This window comes from Hakea prostrata, chromosome 1, assembly GCF_041222555.1.
Source record: "Hakea prostrata isolate BN-2017 chromosome 1, UWA_Hpros_2, whole genome shotgun sequence".
NCBI classification, from domain to species: domain Eukaryota; kingdom Viridiplantae; phylum Streptophyta; class Magnoliopsida; order Proteales; family Proteaceae; genus Hakea; species Hakea prostrata.
The window spans coordinates 34,338,010-34,355,922 of record NC_142600.1 but is presented as its reverse complement, the minus strand read 5'-3'; the positions used below and the strand labels follow the sequence as shown (position 1 = coordinate 34,355,922).

The window sequence follows — 17,913 nt, the reverse complement described above, 5'->3', positions numbered from 1 at the left end:
CATACAAAGCTAATGAGGCATTCCGTGCAAGTGACGTGATCATTCCACCTTTGGTTGAAAACATAACTTTTGCTTCCTTTCCAATTAAAGTAATGGAAGGTCCAACTTAAGATGCTTATCTGAAGTTTAATGCGTGGCCTTCACTTTATTACCAACTTGACCTCCTACAAGAACCAAAGAGAAGAATTTACCCTCGAAGTTTAATGCAAACCACTTGATGTTGTGGATACTTCTAAAAATTGGTAGGCCTAGGGTGCTTATGTCAGATGAGTGTGAGACATAAAGTTGGGCAGCGGGAAATAGGAGTAGGAAATCCAACTCCCTCCCATGAAGGTTGAATACATCTGAATAATAGCTAGAGGTATAGAAATCCTCTCCACCCAACTTGACCGTGCCTTTGTCCTTGTGTCGGGCCTTATTTGAGTGTAGGGGATGGGGTCACGGGCATGTTGGGTGGAGACGATCTGAACTTGTATCTAATCTAGACATCATACAAGTTGCCTTTTGGAGGGCTGGGTGGGGTGGGGGGATCTAGACAACATGAAAACAATCCTTGACTTATTTTTGACAAGAGATAGATCATTCTCATGCATGTTGATATACTTCAGATTAAGCTCATCATTAGGGAGACCAACACCAAGGAAGTGCTAAGAAGACATCCCATTGCCAGGTTGGACCTAGAATCTCTAATCTATTTAACTTATGAGATGTGTATAGCACAACTTAGTAATGAATGCACATTATAGAGGCCTAGTACCTTGAAGATGAGATAAATCCTTAATACTATTGATCTGTCCAAAAACTATTTAGCCTATGGATCCCTTAAAGCTTGCCTGCAAAATACAGAAGCCAATTCCAAAGGTTAAGTTAGCAATGGATCACCACAGAGCTCTGGCTAGTTGCGGAGCTTAATTGAATAACATTAATGAAGGGAAACGATTCAGATACCTTTGCTTTGTGCAGCTTTTAGTTTATATAGGATTTACCTATCATTCTCAATTGTTGGATTTGTTCAAAGCTTCTAATTTCAGTTTCCATTTCCCCATTCCCAATTCGGAGATTTTGTTTTGGCTCTTCCAAGATTTGTCCTCATCTTTACCATTTTTTGTTGTCTCAAATAATGCCTCTTGCTCAAATTGAACTTCTACAATGTACAATATAAGTGATCCATACAAATCTGCTGACATTTCAACAAGTCTCAGCTCTTCATTAGTGGTGATCGTAACCAAATCACCTTTTGGATCCTTGTACATGATGAGAGCTTCCTTTGAGCTTGGAAAGCGATTTTTAACCCTCTCCCAAGCACGATGTATTTAATTTCCTAATCTAATTTAGTTTTTTCTTTTTCTTTTCTTTCTATTTAATGATTGTGATTTTCAAAGTTGTTTTGGTTATTAAGAAATCATAGATTTTTTTGGCTAATAAATGAATCTTAGATTTTGGCGAGAAAGACAAATAAATAGAGGGTATAATGGTCTTTTTAATTTATAATATATAGAAATGTAGAATAGAATTTTTCTAATAATTTTAATTTTTAAAATACAAAATAGTATTAAGAATATATTTATTTTTTTCTCTAATTCAATTTACCATTTTAACAGAGAAGAAGGCACTTAACATTAAGAGACTTCTCAGGGTGGGTTTGTCGATTTATTATATTTTTAGGATAGTAATTGTTGCTATATGTTTTAGAATGTCCTAAAAATTTATTTAATTATATTTTTATTATTTTTTCTTTTTTCAGATTTTTTTTTAGTACAAAGGCACTTTTATATATAGGGATAGGAATCAGAATAGAATCAAAATTACCAAGGTCATGAAGAGATGGATAAAACAATGGCCAAAGAATCAGAAACCTACAGACGAAGCCTTACTGGCATGAGATTCAGCTACTGCATTACACACTATCGTTTATTACTACTGTGATAGAATGGAATGGCCATGAACCTGGAGGCCAAACTCAATACATTCTGGATGACATGATGGATCTCCAAACACAGCTGAGTTCCATCTGCAATAATCAACATTAATGATTGCTTCATCTTCCTTGCACTGCCATGGCCTCAAAATCAAGTCCAAAATGGCAAGTTTATATGCAAATCCCTCAATAGCCAATTATTTCTCTTAGAAGTTAGAACTGTTAAAACCCATACCATATGGATCTCTAAGTATGCACAGAAACATAAAATTGAAGAAACTCACATTTTAACAAATTTGAAATCTAAGTGAGAGCCTTCCCTTGAGAAAACATACAACATACAGATTACCGGTGTTGGACTGATCTGTCAGATAATTGGCACAAAAATGGAGGAATTACTTTGGGGCTTGGCCCCATTTGATTGTTCATCAAATACTGATCTTCACCCACTCTATAACAAACTCTTTCATACATATTACATAAGCTCTAACCGGGTCCTCTATCAACCCTCCAATGTTCTTGGATCCATCATCCCATAATTACAATTTCTAATTTCGATTTATATGATAATAACACCTCACATTCTTCTGTAGTTCATCATATAAAAGCTAATGAGGTGTTTGGACAATATCCTTTGTACATTAATAGAGTAGTACACAGACAGTTTCCTCAAAATTTACAGTCTGGAACACAAACTGGGATCTTTGTACCTACCTATGAACAGAAAACAACTCAAGAAACTTTTCACCAACCACAACATCCCAGTTTGAGAGGGGATGCAGGTAATGCTTTCCTGTGCGGGAGCAGCTCTGTTCTGCCAAGGTTTCCCATACCTGGGCAATGGTTCAATCATGGTGGCAAGAAGTTCAAGGTTTAACATGATTGAGCAGAGAGACAAATTGTTCATCCTAATCGTTTAAGCAGATAAACTTCGACCCTTAGTAGGGAAGAGCAGTCAATATTCTCAGAACTACCTGCAGGGCGCAGCATGGTAAACACACTTGTTCATATGTTCCGCCTATTACTAAATCAGAAACGGATGATGCCAGAACATCAAAAGTAACTTCAGTGGCTCCGGTTACTCATAATATGACAGCCAGTGAGTAGCTTGTTCAAACGACTACCCTTTCAGCATCATTGGCTCAGATATTTGGAAGCAAGCAGCTTCCACAATTAAAAGCTGCTTTAAACCTCCCTAATTCTATTGGCTTTGTTCCTTCCCAGCCAACAGCGGGCATCACAGTTACTTTACTATCCAATAATCCTAACCAAACCACCCAGTCTAAGAAGCCATGTGATCTCAGGGTTAACTTTCAACGATCAAGCAGGCCTGTTGTCACCACCAGCAAACCTCCAGGGTGTTCATCGAGGACTGTTGAACAGAATAAACTAGCTGAACAAATGCCTCTAAAAGGTTCTGATCCATCAACTCACAAGGATAATGCTTCAGATAACATAAGTCTCATGAGTTGGAGAAGCTGGAGTCAGTAGCAGCATATGAGCCTGCAGTTAAGAATAATAAAGTTGACATTAGAAAGCAGTTAAGAATGATAAAGTTGACAATAGAAAGGATGGAAATAATCATTTTATATCATAATTCTGGTGAAAATTCTATTGATCTTAATGCATAATTTTGTCTTAAATCTAAGTTCTTTTATTTTTTTCCCCTCTCCCCCATCTGGAGGCATGTGGAAAGGTACTTGAAGAGCTCAACCATTGCTGAAAAACCTTAGTTTTTAATCTGTTCTTTATATCAAAATGACAATAAGTCAAATCATGGTGTTTTATGTTTTTGTGTGTTTGTGAATTTTGTTGTTCAACACAGAAGTATGGTTATTTATTTTTCCATTTTATATATGTGCTCTCTGTGCCCCTTTTATTTGCATCTAGATATTATGTGATCTTTACTGACGGGTTGGTATGGGCTCATATTTTCTTTTAGTAGATACTTATGGAATAATTAAAGCTAGTTTCTTTAATTGGCAGTATGAGTTGAATTCATTTTGTAACGTTTTGAGACCTTAGGTTAGCTGATCTATCCTGCTTAATTCATTATTTCAAATGAAACCTTTCCTCTCGTAATGCAGCTCTTTCTATTTCTGTTATATGTGCCTGGCTGTTTTTGACAGCATTACTTTTTACCATATTGTGGCATAAAGAAGGTTTCACTTACCCAGCCACTTCAATCTTCATCCATTCATGCCATGTCTTGGAGCTTCAATTGGTTTTCTCATAGTCAAATGCCTAAGTTTCCTCATTTCCTCCTGAAATTTCCCCAACACTTGCTGGTAGGCTAGTTAATTAGCAATAAGGTGTGAATGAGGTAGATTGTAATACGTAGGTGTCATTTTCATATCAGACCTACTGCTGCTTCTTGTCTGACTGAAACTAAAAAATGATCTGCAAAGGCTTGGATGTGTTCACTTTGTTCTTTAAGCTCATTAGTCTCCTCTGCTTCTTTTGTACCCAGTGCTTGCATCATGCAGCCAATACGATATCAGTTTGGGGTATGTTCAGAAAGGTTAAAATCCACATCCATCGTTCAATATGAGTTTGTTTATGGGTAAGGGTTGCTTCCCCTAGTGACCCCCCAATTTCAGCCCGATCAGACCATTCAAACCCTATCTCCCTAAGGTCTGAAAATTCTGCATTTCATCTTCTTCCTTGAGAAGAATTTCTGCAGATTTCTTAGAACTTCCAAAACCCTAAGTTTCAACATTAAGACCTTCTTAAACCCTCTCGTCGAATTACGAACCAGCAAAGACGGACCCAAACCCCCAGCCTAGCCAAACCTATCCTACCCTTAATTAGTGTGGGCTCTTATTCAAGAACCTGGAAGATCTAACCAACACCCTGGGTTATATCATATACATTATCACTGACAATATATAGTATTACATTCAACTTAATTACAATATTTAAAAAAAAAAAAAAAAAAAAACCTTTTCAGTTCAGACAAATCAAATATGCCCTATAATAACTGCTGCCAAGTAGAGGTAGTTATTTATCTGCATACTCACATTAAAAACTGTGGTAATGTAATATCACCGTATAATACATAAATCGCTCACTCAAATGGCAATTATCATGATACCATATTAATTGGCACCAATCAAGATCGATAATTAATGGTGCTGATAGATCTGACAAATGGCAGCGGAAAAATATTATCGCAGTCAAATATATAATATCGCATTTACTTTTTTTGTGATAAATGCCATACCACTGTATAAGAAACAATCATTGGCAATCTACAGTAATTGTTAGCAAATGATAACAAACAGCTGACTATTTATGGCTCCATATATGTTCACATTCTTTTTTAACTTTTAGCTAATCTAAGTATTGAGTATATTTACCTTATGAGATGTAATAAATCTTGTTCTTGTATCTAACATTTGGCTAAATTTCCTTTTGAGTTATAAATGAATCATATGTTTCTGCATCTTCAGGAGCAGTAGAATGTCATTGTGAAGTTCTCACACACATACACAAGTGCACAAGCATGCACATGCACACATACTTATAGAGACACGGCGCTAGAAAGAGATTAAGTTCTAAGTGAAAAAAAAACAATGATTAGGTAAAGGATATAAACAAACCTATATCCTGGTAAATCGTTGGTCCGATTTGCGTGCGCATCCTTGATTTTATTGATTAACTGAGATGGAAACATGCATGGCGAAGTTATTAAATACATTAAGCAAGGATTTAGGATGCTTTACACAGAAACAGAAAATACCTTGTAATTATCATGCCAAAGTTGTGGTTGCTCTATGTCAAACTCTACAAAAGCAATTAGTACGATGAACAAACTAATAGAATGAGCAGGCCCCATGGCCTTTTGGCTCTAAATTATCTGCAAGACAATGATTATAGGGTCATTCATTGTGTATACTAATTTGCATTGTATGAAAAAAGCCAAGATGTCTTGTCTTCATATTTTCAAATAGAGGATAAGGGAAGAAATAAATGCCAAAAAAATTAATAAACACATGCCAATATAATTTACTCAAACCAGTATCTGAGGATAAGCCATTGAGCTTAAGTTTGCATTTCACTTTATCATAAACTCCATCCCTTATTAAGGGATTTCTTCCTCAAATAACAGGCAGGAGCAAGAACTTAGCTTTCAGAATCCAACTTGCTTTGGGTCCTATGGAAAAGTTAAAATGATAAAGCTCATGGAGATTCACCAAAAACTCCTCAACAATTGTTGTTCAATATTATTCAGAACACCGAGGAGTAGTTCAGTTACAATTGTAATACGAAAACGATGTGTAGTTTAAACAAACCTTGAGTTGAGATTAGATGGAAAGCTCCAACTTATAGATGGATTAAAATTAATGTAGATGGATCCTCTTTAAAAATAAATAACTCATATCAAGCACGATTCAATGAAGTAGGTCAAGATTAATTTTGAAAGGAAGAATGCATTTATGCTTTTCAGAATGATTAATTCTGGGCTATGCAATTGGGCCTTTTGAAAGCCATCATAGAAATGGACAACATTTGCATCATCGAGCCGGTAAATTCTGCTTTTAAAGTTCCAACATGGAAAATAAAAACTTCCATTCAAATTGAAAGAGACTGCATGAACCTGTAACTACTCCGGTCAGGTGTTGTTTTGGCGAGGGGGGGCGGGAAAAAAAAAAAAAAAAAAAAAACCACAAAATCGAGATCAATTGAAAGAGACTGCACAGATCAATAACCAGCACAATACCGCAAGAACAAAAGAAGGAGAAGAAGCAATGATTCACGAATATAATGAGGAGAATACAGTGGTAAATCACAACATCTGAGCATAAAAACCACATTTTTCCTACATTAACGAAACGGATCTGAAGTTAGATAAAAACAAAAATTATAGATCTGCGAACTTACATCCTCGATGCGCTCGAAGAGAAATCCCAAGCCTCTTTCGGATCGAACAGAGGAAAATCCACAAGCTCGGATTTTATGCAGATCGCATGCAGTCTCGCTCTTTCAGTTTTGACTTCCTATGCATCACTGTAAAATGTATTTTCTCGTAGATACCCCTCTTCCACAACGTATTTGCTGGCCTTTATTAGTAGAAAATTTTGGATATACATTTCATCGAGGTTTCAAGCTTAAATGTGTTTCTATTTCACTCAAAAAAAAAAAAAAGAGTGAAAATCACAAAATGAAATCCGCATAAACAAGGAATGTGGCTACTTTTAATGGAATCCGAATCCGGATCTTCTCCCCATTAGGGGAACACCGACGGTTTTACCACCATAAAATATAGTGAGGCCCACAGGTGAAAAGTCGAACCATTAAACAAAGATTTGGTTTACATGAATCCAAAGATTTCAAATCCCTAGATTCATGAATCTGAGATTTATACCTATTTGGTTATGAAAATCTCTAAATTCAAGAAATCTAGAGATTTCAAATATCTAGAGATTTATACCTGTTTGGTTACATGAGTCTGGAGATTTCAAATATCTAGAGATTTCAAATCTATGGAGTTATAATTTATAAAATTAGATGTTTGATTGTGGAATGAAATCGTCCTCCTAAAAAATTCTTCCGCTCAAAATCGATGTTTGCCACTGTGCAAATGTATGCTTTTGAAATCTCGAGATCACCCCTTACCATAAATCATATACACGTTTGTGGTGGTAAAAATAATCTCTAAATCATGAAATCTAGAGATTTTTACAACTTTTTCAAAAATCGACATGATCTATTTTATGGGTACTTGAGCTCTTAAAAACATGATCTGTAGATTTATGGGTATGTGGTGAAATCTAGAGATTTTATTGCCACTATAAAAACACTACACATTTGTGCATTCACAAAAATCACATCGACCAAATTTTTTTTAGGATAAATCCACAAATTTTATTCCACAATCAAACAGTTAATTTATGAATTATGACTCCATAGATTTGAAATTTCTAGATATTTGAAATCGCCAAACTCATGTGACCAAACAGGCCCTAAGAAGTGTTGATCATTACCATGTCAATCCTTTCGTGGTATAATACATTGATCCCTTGACCTTTTACATCTATAAATATTGTTATAGCACATCTATTATTAACTTCTAGAAGAGGATGGATCAATAATCTAAAAGGCTAACAAGTTGACACAAAAAACCAAGGTTGAAACAAAATTTTATAACAAATAAAATACATTTAAATAATAAAGCATTAAAATCCTCTTTTTAGTTCTTTGATTTTGTCGTTTGATGATTTGTCTCCCGTGTTTGCCTCCCGTCCTCTTTTTGTTTCTCTTTTTTGTTTCTTTGTTTCTCTCTTTTCTTCCTTTCTCTGTTTCTCTCTGTTTTCTCTCTCCCCCTCTTTTTCTCCTTTTTCTCTCTCCCGTTTTTCCGCTCTTTTCTCTCTGTTTTCTCGTTTTCTCTGTGTGTTGTCGTCTCTTTCTCTTTCCTTTTCTTTTTCCTTCTTTTTTTCCGGTTTTTTCTTTCGCCCTCTTGTTTTTCTCTCTTTTCTGCTGTTTCTCTCTGTTTTCCTCTCTGTTTTTCTCTCTCCGTTTTGTTTTCTCTGTTCTCTCTGCCCTCTCTTTGCTCTCTCCCGTTTTCTCTGTTTCTTCTGTTTCTCTCTCCCGCTCTCCGCTCTCTTTCGTCTCCGCCTCCTCTTTCGCTTTCTCGTCCGTTGGTTTCCTGTCGTGTTCGTGTCTTTGTTTTGTTTCTGTTTTCTTTCTTTTTCTTTTTTCATCTGGGGGCTTCTGGCCGAGGAGCGTTTCTTGGTGCACACGCGGAACAACTCCACTTTGGGTACAAGTTTCCTCGCTTGACTAGTCCCTATCGGCGTCGGTGGCGGTCACCCTTCTCCGCACTTCGTTGCTACCATCGCCATACCGGGTTTCGTGTCCGCCCTGCGGTGTTTGTGGTTCCCCTGTGGGTTTATTGTATCTCCCCCATGTGGGTGTTTGTATCTCCCCCTTGTGGGTGTTTGTTCTAGGGTTGTGGCCATCCATTTGGCTTGACCCCCCTCCCGGCTGCCTCAATGCATGTCACGTTTGGTCATATGCCGCTCCTGGTTCGTTTCGAACTTTGTGTACTCATGCCTGTACTTTTTTTAATTATTTAAAAGAAGTGCTGTTTACCAAAAAAAAAAAAAAAGGATTGTGACAATATTACTTCTTCTTTTTTTTTGGTCGGGGTGAGGGGTGATAATCAACACTATTACTAATTGCCTAGCTCGTTGAATTGTTATAATTTTTATTCCTACTTCCGAAGATGCGGGAAACCAGAATTTCTTTTTTGGTCTAATAAGGTATACATTGTGCCTCTTGCTCACCCCGTAATTTTTTATTATTTTTTTCTTATTCCTCCAATAGTATACAAAATGTTTATTTGAGAAGGTGGAGATACCCTTCTTAGCAGAATCATTTCTCATAAAAGCATGCATATTGTACACACTATCAACCACACCCATCTTCTATTGGTTTACCATTTCATTGATATTATATCAGTACGCATTGGAATCAGGATTGGTAGATTATAATAATAGTATCAGTACTTTGATACAACTACTTGAAACTATGCTTCTCATTATTAGTATGTATACACTGATAGCATGTTGATCCATGTCCACTTTTGTTATCTAAACCATTATTTTTCATTGGTTTCTCTTAAGTCATTTTCAGTGTACCAAGCTTGTTGTCTTCTCATTGAATCTTTTAATTTCCATATGGGAAAACAGTGCTACCTAGTTGCATACCCCCTATAGAAGACTAAATTGGCCAAATGAAAAGGTAGAAATTCAAGCCAAGGTGATCTTCCTAAACATTCTCTTATTAACCAACACATTTGTAGGAGGATCTTGAGGCCTAAGGAATGATCTCTTTCGTTTTTGATGTATTATTATTTCTTATTATTGTAGATACACTTAGTATGTGTTTGGTAATGTTTCTATTATGAGAGACTAGTTTTTGTGCAAAACCATTTTTTAATGTTTCTATGCTAAAAGATTGTTCTTTGCTTAGAAATAGGAGTTCGATAAATCCGTTCTGAAATTGTTTCCATAACACTATTAGAATAAGTTGGTGTTTGATAAACTCGTTATAAGGCAATGTTACACAACATTCCTAAAGGACTCAAAGGCTCAAGGTAAAGCTCTAGGCTTAACTGTTGAAATCATAGATAATAGAGATGAAGAAAAGATCCAGAGAGGAGAACAAGTAAAAAAACTGGAAAAGATCTTTTTCAAACTCAAAGATCTCGAAAGAGGAACGATGATAGGAGCTGAACAAACTGAACAGGATAGGAGACTATTGATAGAGTTTCTTCAAAATAATTTAGACGTGTTTGCATGGTCAGCTCAGGACATGCCATGACTACGCAAGGAAGTAGCAGAACACAACCCCTAGATTGACAACATGACAAAGCCTATAAAGCAAAAACGGAGGAATTTCTCATCAGAAAAACACGAGGCCATAAAAGTTGAAGTTTAGAAACTCAAAAAGTCAGAATTTATTTATCATATTGAATGTCCAAAATGGTTAGCAAACTTGGTAATGGTAAATGGAGGATGTGCGTAGATTATACTGATATGAACAAGACTTATCCAAAAGACTGTTATCCATTACCGTGAATTGATCAGCTAATAGATGCGACTTCAGGTAAAAAAATGTTGACCTTTATGGATGCGTACACTGGTTACAATCAAATAGTTATGAAAAAGGAGGATCAACCCCATACAACGTTTATGACCATTCGGGAAAGCTATTGCTACAATGTGATGCCCTTTGGTTTGAAAATGCTGGAGCAATGTACCAAAGAGGAATGAAGAAACCGTTCACTCATCAGATTGGCCAAAAAATGGAGATGTATGTGGATGATCCTGGTGAAAAGTATGGTCAAAGATGATCATCTATCAAATCTGAAGGAATGCTTTGAGGTTTTAAGAAGAAAGGGGATGAGACTCAATCTAAAAAATGTGCATTCGGGGTCTTGTCAGAAAAATTTCTAGGGTACATGGTCACACAGCTGAGGCATTGAGGCAAATATAGAAAAGATAAAACCTATACTAGATATGGAGCCCCCCAATAGTGTGAAAGCGATTCAAAGCTTGATTGGGAAGGTAGTAACTTTGAGCAGATTTATATCTCGATCTGGAGACAAATGCACACCCTTCTTTAGAGCATTAAAGAATTTGAATGCTCAAAATGAGTTCAAATGAACGGAAGAATATCAAACTTCGTTTGAAGAATTAAAAAGGCGATTGACCAGCCCATAGGTCTTGTCTGAACCAATTCTAGGGGAGGCTTCACAAGTATATCTATCCTCTTCAACAGCAGCGGTGAGTGTTGTGAAATCCCCCAGATTTCTACCCCTTTAACTCTCGGTTTCAAGACCGAGAACCCAGGCCTCGAGTCGGCGACAACTGTGGGCCATTCAAGTCAAACCCGAAGGATTGGAAATGGAACCAATGTTGGTGGATGACCCTTATGATGACTCAACAACTCTCCTAAAGTTTAAGTGAAGAGAGAAGATTAATCATGATGATGTAAAAAGGGTGATTTTGGAACATCTGTAGATCAGTGATGGAGAATCCAATTGATGCGATTAAGGTATCAAATTGAAGATCGTCGAAAGACCTTTCCAACGAGCCAAAAATTACTAAATTTGGAGCCCATTTGAGGGTCCAACAATGGGACGGAAGATTGGGCCATTTGGGTGAACCAACCCCCATCCCGTTTCTATTTAGGGGCAAATTTGGAATTTTGGGTTTTAAGCCCTATTTTAAGTTATAACTCTTCCGAAGGTTTTTGTGATCCGAATCTTTGCAAAATCACTAGGAAAGGTTAGTTTTCTGTAACCCTTCTCTTTAATCATAGTTGGTGAGAGTTTCTCTTATCTTCTTTTGAGAGATCTTTGAAAGGAAATTATGTTAGGTATTTTGGATGCTTTTGTTTTATTGTATTAATGTTCTTTCTTAGTTTATGGGAGAAATGGTACGTTCCCTTGCAAAATATTTCGGAATTTGACTCTCCGGGTCACCCACAGGTGATTTAAGAGAGCCAAAATTGAGCCTTTTTGATCTTGGTCAAATTGGATCAAATTGAAGGTACCCCCGTAGGATCCTTTTACTGCCAATTAACTTCCCCCAAAGTTTTGTTTTGTTATAGACTTCGAATTGGTGGCGAATTAGAGACCATTCACTAGTAAGGTTGAGAACTACCCTTTGTAAAGTAGTGGTAAGGATTTAGATTTTTGTGGGAAGATTTTGGGATATCTTTTGAAACCCACAACTTAACTCCTATTTTTATTTTTTTAATCCCCTTGTATGAATAGGTTTATTTATCTGTTAGTCACCAAACTTGTGAGAGTGAATTCTTGGGCTTTGGAGAAAGGAGTAGAGTAAAAGGTGAGGAATAACTAACCTTGTTATACATAATTAATTGTTGTTATTTTAATTTCTATTGTGAAATAAATTGCTGTAAATTTGTATCTACCATGATATGCATGTGTGTGACTTTGCACGAATGAAATGTAAGAATTATTGTTTGAGTATTTCTCTTTGCTATTGAATCCTATGTTATTGATGTGAATATAGTATGATATTGTATGAGATGAAAGAGGAAGAAAAATTTTAATATCCTTACCTTGTATTTTCTACTAGGGTCGTGGGTTTGCCCATTGCCCTAGTGACTTTATGTGATTGCCTAGGTTATGATTGGGGAATGGGGAATGCCCTTTTGGCATTTCTGTCATAGGACACTAGATGAGGTGTTATGGGACGCATTCCTTTGGTGCCTTTGGCGCTTTCCCTGATTACTATTAACATACTTAGGGCATGTCTAGAAGTGTTTGGCTAGGTAACCTCATGAGTACTACTACCCTTTAGGTAGGGGTATTGAAACCGGTTACCCATGACGTCAGTGGCTGGGTCCTGTGAGCATCAAGCATGCCCACTATTATATGAAATGGTAGGGTTGCATATAATAGATAAGGGTTCATGGGCACTCAAGACCGGTAACCAACCCGTGAGAGGACATGGAGAGCATCTTGTCCATTATATGTGAATGACCATAGGGTTAGGGGTTAATGTAGTCCGAATTGGTTGGTGCCATAGGATACGTTGACTCTAGGTGGGAAAAGATACTGAACCAAGTTGGTTGGTGCCATTGGGGAAGTATTCTTGACCATACGTAGTACGAGACCGTATGACTTTGCATTGGGTTTAGAGTAATCCTTAACACGTGCTAGATCTTATACCGATGGTGATGTGAGAGAGTGATGACTTATACCCCAGCCACGGATTGATGTGACTTGACCCAACAACCACGGAAAACCCAACAGACGTGCTTTGGTGCCATGAGGGAAGAGTGAATGAGACCGCCCAGAGGAGACTGGTGAATGACTTAATGTGTGTCTACTTTAGAGACTACATTATAGAGTTAGGAACCTCATATCATCACCATGCATTTGTTTGTTTATATTATTGGTTACATAATTGTCTTATGAATTATAATGTGGAAATTGGATGGATGTATGACATGAATGTTAGTTACCTCACTAAGTTCTATGAACTCATTCATTTATTTTTGTTTGTTCTTTAGACTGCTTTACAGGTTATGAGGACCCCTTCTACGTTGAGGATCCTTTGATGAATGGCTACCAGGAGGGCATTGTTGGAGAAGAAGTGGAAGCTCATGACGCTTCATGCTCATGGCAGGACTGCTCTTATTTAGTTTCTTTTCCTTAGAGCTTCCTTAAATGATTTTTCGCTGCAACTTTAAATATTCTTTCTCTTCTAGGACTTTGATGTTTATTTTTGATTTGAAGTAATGGATGATTGTAATCTTTATTTCAGATTTGATAATTTATTACTTGAACTTGATTTATTCTTGTCCGTTTAATTATGCTATATCATGTTTTGTATGGATTTGTCACTGAACCTAGATCTTGCGGTGTATCACCCCCACAAATATTTGGGTATGATCGGATCCGGTTGGGTGGGGTGTGACAGAAGTGGTATCAGAGCCTAGGTTCATACAAGTCCTAACATTATATGATACAGTAGGGACATTCTGAGTCATCGATCCATAAATAACTCTACTAAATAGAAGTGAATAATATGTTTAACATGAACTTAGGGCAAATTTGATCTTAACAGTTGCATAATGAATCCAACTGAAATAAAATACAATAAGTATATGAAACACAAAGTCATGAAGGTCATTAATTAAACAAAAGCATAAAGCACAATAAAGCATATGAAATATTAAAGTGCATAATTGATAAATACTTGGATTCTAAAATATCATAACCCAATATCAAGCGAAAGAGCGTGGATAAACACTCATAATAAAATATGTGTTTGAAACATAATAAAGCCAAGTGAAGTAACCCGGGGCATCTGCGATAGTAAAAGATAGAGCCAAGATTGCTAACGCCTAGGCGAAGGCGGAAGCATTTTGGAAGAAGGAAATTCTCCCAAGGTTCTCCATAATTCTCCCTCAATTTCTTCGTGCTAGGTGGGATCCACTCCAAATGTCTAAAGATACGGGTCAAGAGAAGCTCGTGTCCAAGGTTGGATACCTCGTGGTGCTGCATGTCGAAATGGTGTAAGCAAATCAATGGGATATTCAATATGTAAAGCAAAATGTTATGAGGAGAAAGTTTACATTTGATTTCGCGAAGAAGATGCCATCAAATTTCGGGTTCGAGTGTCGCACGAGGTTAGATTTGAGCTAGAAGTGTAGAGGAACCACCCCCAAGGCAAAAGAGAAGGTAAAAAGGGTGGAAAAAGGTTGAAAAAGAGTTGAAATATGGGTTTTTGGGGTGTGAGCACACGCACGCACAACGCAGCAGGAGTGCGCCGCGCAGGCGCAGATGGCCACGCGCGGGCGCAGTGCTTACGCAGATGGTCGTGCCAGCGTGCAGAAAGGTCTGTCAAAAAAAAAAAGTTTGTTTTTTTTGCTTTGGTAGATCTCTGATTCCAGAGAATTGCTGGTTGTGTGGGCGTCGCTTGAAGCACCCGGCCAACCCCCGGGTAATTTTTATAAAAAGAAAAAAAAAAAGAGTTAAAAAAAAAATAATTTTGGGCCTCTAATTTCAGAAACCTCTCGGTCCCCTTTGGAAATAAACTTTTTGGGCATCTGATTTCAGAAACCCCAGTCCCCTTGGAGATTTATATATATAAGAATTTTTTTTGTTTTGGAAATCCTTCTAAGCACTTCAATTGGTTTTATACTTGCTTTTGGTTCAAACAATTGGTTGGTTTGTTGGTGGTTAATACAAAAGATGGGTGTATTAAGTTGGTGTTTTGTGAATTGGAGAGTAATGAAATCTTATGGTCTTGTCAGAATAGTTAACTTGAGAAACCGAGCAGTCGGAAACGGGAGTGATGTAGACACACCTAATGGTTCAAATCAAGAAGAAGAGAATAGCGTTCCTCCACCGGCTACTGAAACGCCCCTTCCTCAAGGTGGTGACTTACCCAGTGCACACCAATGGCCACGACGCAGGATGTGTTCAACATCATGTCCAACGTGATGTAGAAGCAACAAGTGCAAATACTTGTGGTATTAACAGTAAGCAATTCGACGATGAGAGATTCAAAGAATTATGCGCACATTATCACATGGAGTACATAAATGCTTCTGTTGCCAACCCACAATGTAATGGGCAAATTGAAATAACAAATAGAACCCTTCTTAAGGGATTAAAAGGCGGCTAGATGAGGTAAATGTTCAATGGGCAGAAGAATTACTATATGGACTCTAGGCATACAAAACTACTGCTCGAACTCCTACAAGAAAGACACCTTTTAAGTTAATGTATGGATCTGAAGCTTTGGCTCTAGTGGAAGTAATAGCAAGATCAGAAAGATCAGAAGAGTTTGATCCAATAATGAATGAAGAAGGTCTAAAAGCAAACTTGGAGTTCATAGATGAAGTCAGAGAAAATGTGTTGTATCGGAACATAGAATATCAGCGAAGAACAGTAGCCTACTCCAATGCAAAGATCATGCCTAGATCTTTTAGAGTTGGAGATTTGCTTATGAGGAGGAAATCAGCTTCAAATCTCAAAAACGTTGGAAAGTTATCAACAAATTGGGAAGGCCCTTATGTGGTGATCAAGATCATTAGCTCAAATACTTATTGGCTCATAGACTTGCACGGAAATCGATTGAGACGACCTTGGAATGTGATTCATTTGAAGAAATATTATCAATGGTGTACGTAGAAGTTTTTTAGGTATTTATAACGATCTTGTACTTGGAATTATTGCCACTCGTAGTGAAATTCACGAAGGCTTCTTATCAGCCAATTTTTTCAAAAGCCTTCTCATCAACCACGAAGGTTTCTTGTCAGCCAATTTTTTCAAAAGGCAGAACATCAGCCATGAAGGCTTCTTATTAGCCAATTTTTCAAAAGGCTTCACTTCAGCCTCGAAAGCTTCTTATCTGCCAATTTTTTCAAAAGGCTTCTCATTCAGCCATGAAGGCTTCTTATCAGCCAACTTTTTAAAAAAGAAATACTTTTATAATTGTAGATCTTCCAAAGGAGGAGAAAGTATAACTATGCTATTACTATTTTCTTTGCAAAATTATAGTAAAGTAAAAAAGAGAGAAGAAGAAGATTCCAATGGAGTCAGCATCATCACCAAAAGATAATGTTATGGCTGGGCATCATCATTCTCTTCATCTTCAACAGGGTCTTCATCCACGGATTCATAACTTCTAGAATTGGAACTTCCAACTTCAAGCTATCATCATTGGCCTTATCAGTAACCTTTCTTCGAATTTTTCTTCATCAGTGGTGTCTTCACTTTCAGCTTCTTCTGAAGTGCTATCATCTATAGGATGACTAATCTTTCGAACGGAAAAGAAAGTTCTGGTTGGGAGAAATCGAGGGGCAATCTTTTTGAAATCCAGATTGGGGTAAATCTTAAGTGCTTCACCCCAAACTTCATCGCAACAAGTTTTTGCATGTTTTTGTAGAATCCCATGAAGGAAGGGTTGTCTTCAGCCTGACCGATAGCTTTAGCAACGGCCTTGGCAGAGTCTTCATAATCGTTGCACATTTTTTTCCTATCTTCCTCAAATTTACTTTCCTCTTCCAAGGTAGCCTTCTCTTGGAAAGTGTTGTTCAGACTAACATATAAGTTATCCCTTTCAATCTCCAGACCAGTTTTTCTGAGAGAGAGAGAGAGAGATCGACAATTTCTTACAATTACTAATTTCCTTTGTCCAAACTAGAATTCTCTTTCTCGATCTTGTGGAATTTGATTAGCAATTCATCTCTCTCTACTTCAAAACTTCTTGACCATGCTATAGCTCTGTCCAGTCTCTGAAGAATTTCTTCTCTCTCATGAGTAGCAAGCTTGGCCCTCTCTAGAGCATCATTTCCAAGGCTTCCAGTTGAATCAGTTATTCCTTTTGTTTCTGAATGGAATATTTCAAACTAAAATTTTCCTCCTACAATTCATCATAGTGGTTAGAACAAAAGATAAAGTCATCTTGTAAACCATCAATTTCATAATTCAAATCTTTTTCCTTGATTTTAGCAACCTCCAATCTTCACTCGAAAATACCTAAACTACTTTTGAGATCTTGTACCTCATTAATCAATTCAAAGTTCCTCTTGACCAACTTTTGGCTTTCGATAGAAAGAACTTTTCTCTTTCTAGTACCTCAGAAAAGGCATTGAAAGCAGCACTAGAGTACCTGCAAAGGGGAAAATGAATAGATCAAAAAGGCCAACTCGGAATGTTAATAACAGGATTCAGAATAGAAGATTGATCATAAGTCAACAAAAAGAAGAGAAAATTTTAGGAAATTCTTACCCCCAAGCGTGTGAATATAGACAGTAATCATTCATGGCAGCAGTTTCCCCATTGTCACGAGGAATTATGCCTTTAGTACCCCATTTGTAGGCAACCTCCCAATTCCAATTGGTAGTATGATTTTCTTTCAGATTCCATGTGAGTTTGAAGTGGTCTCCGAATTGGCGGCACTCTAGCTATCTTCAGGAAGAGCTTAACCTAATTG

The 17,913-nt window shown here is 37.1% G+C and overlaps 1 long non-coding RNA gene across 1 annotated transcript; it reads right to left on the bottom strand.

The window, feature by feature from the left end:
* Positions 1–2,354: 2,354 nt before the first annotated feature.
* Positions 2,355–6,982, bottom strand: LOC149028811 (uncharacterized). Its single transcript, XR_016170626.1, has 4 exons — positions 6,803–6,982; positions 5,661–5,777; positions 5,521–5,579; positions 2,355–3,421 (listed from the first exon to the last, which is right to left on the bottom strand). It is a non-coding gene; the product is annotated as an uncharacterized LOC149028811 (long non-coding RNA).
* Between the last annotated feature and the right edge of the window lie 10,931 nt (positions 6,983–17,913).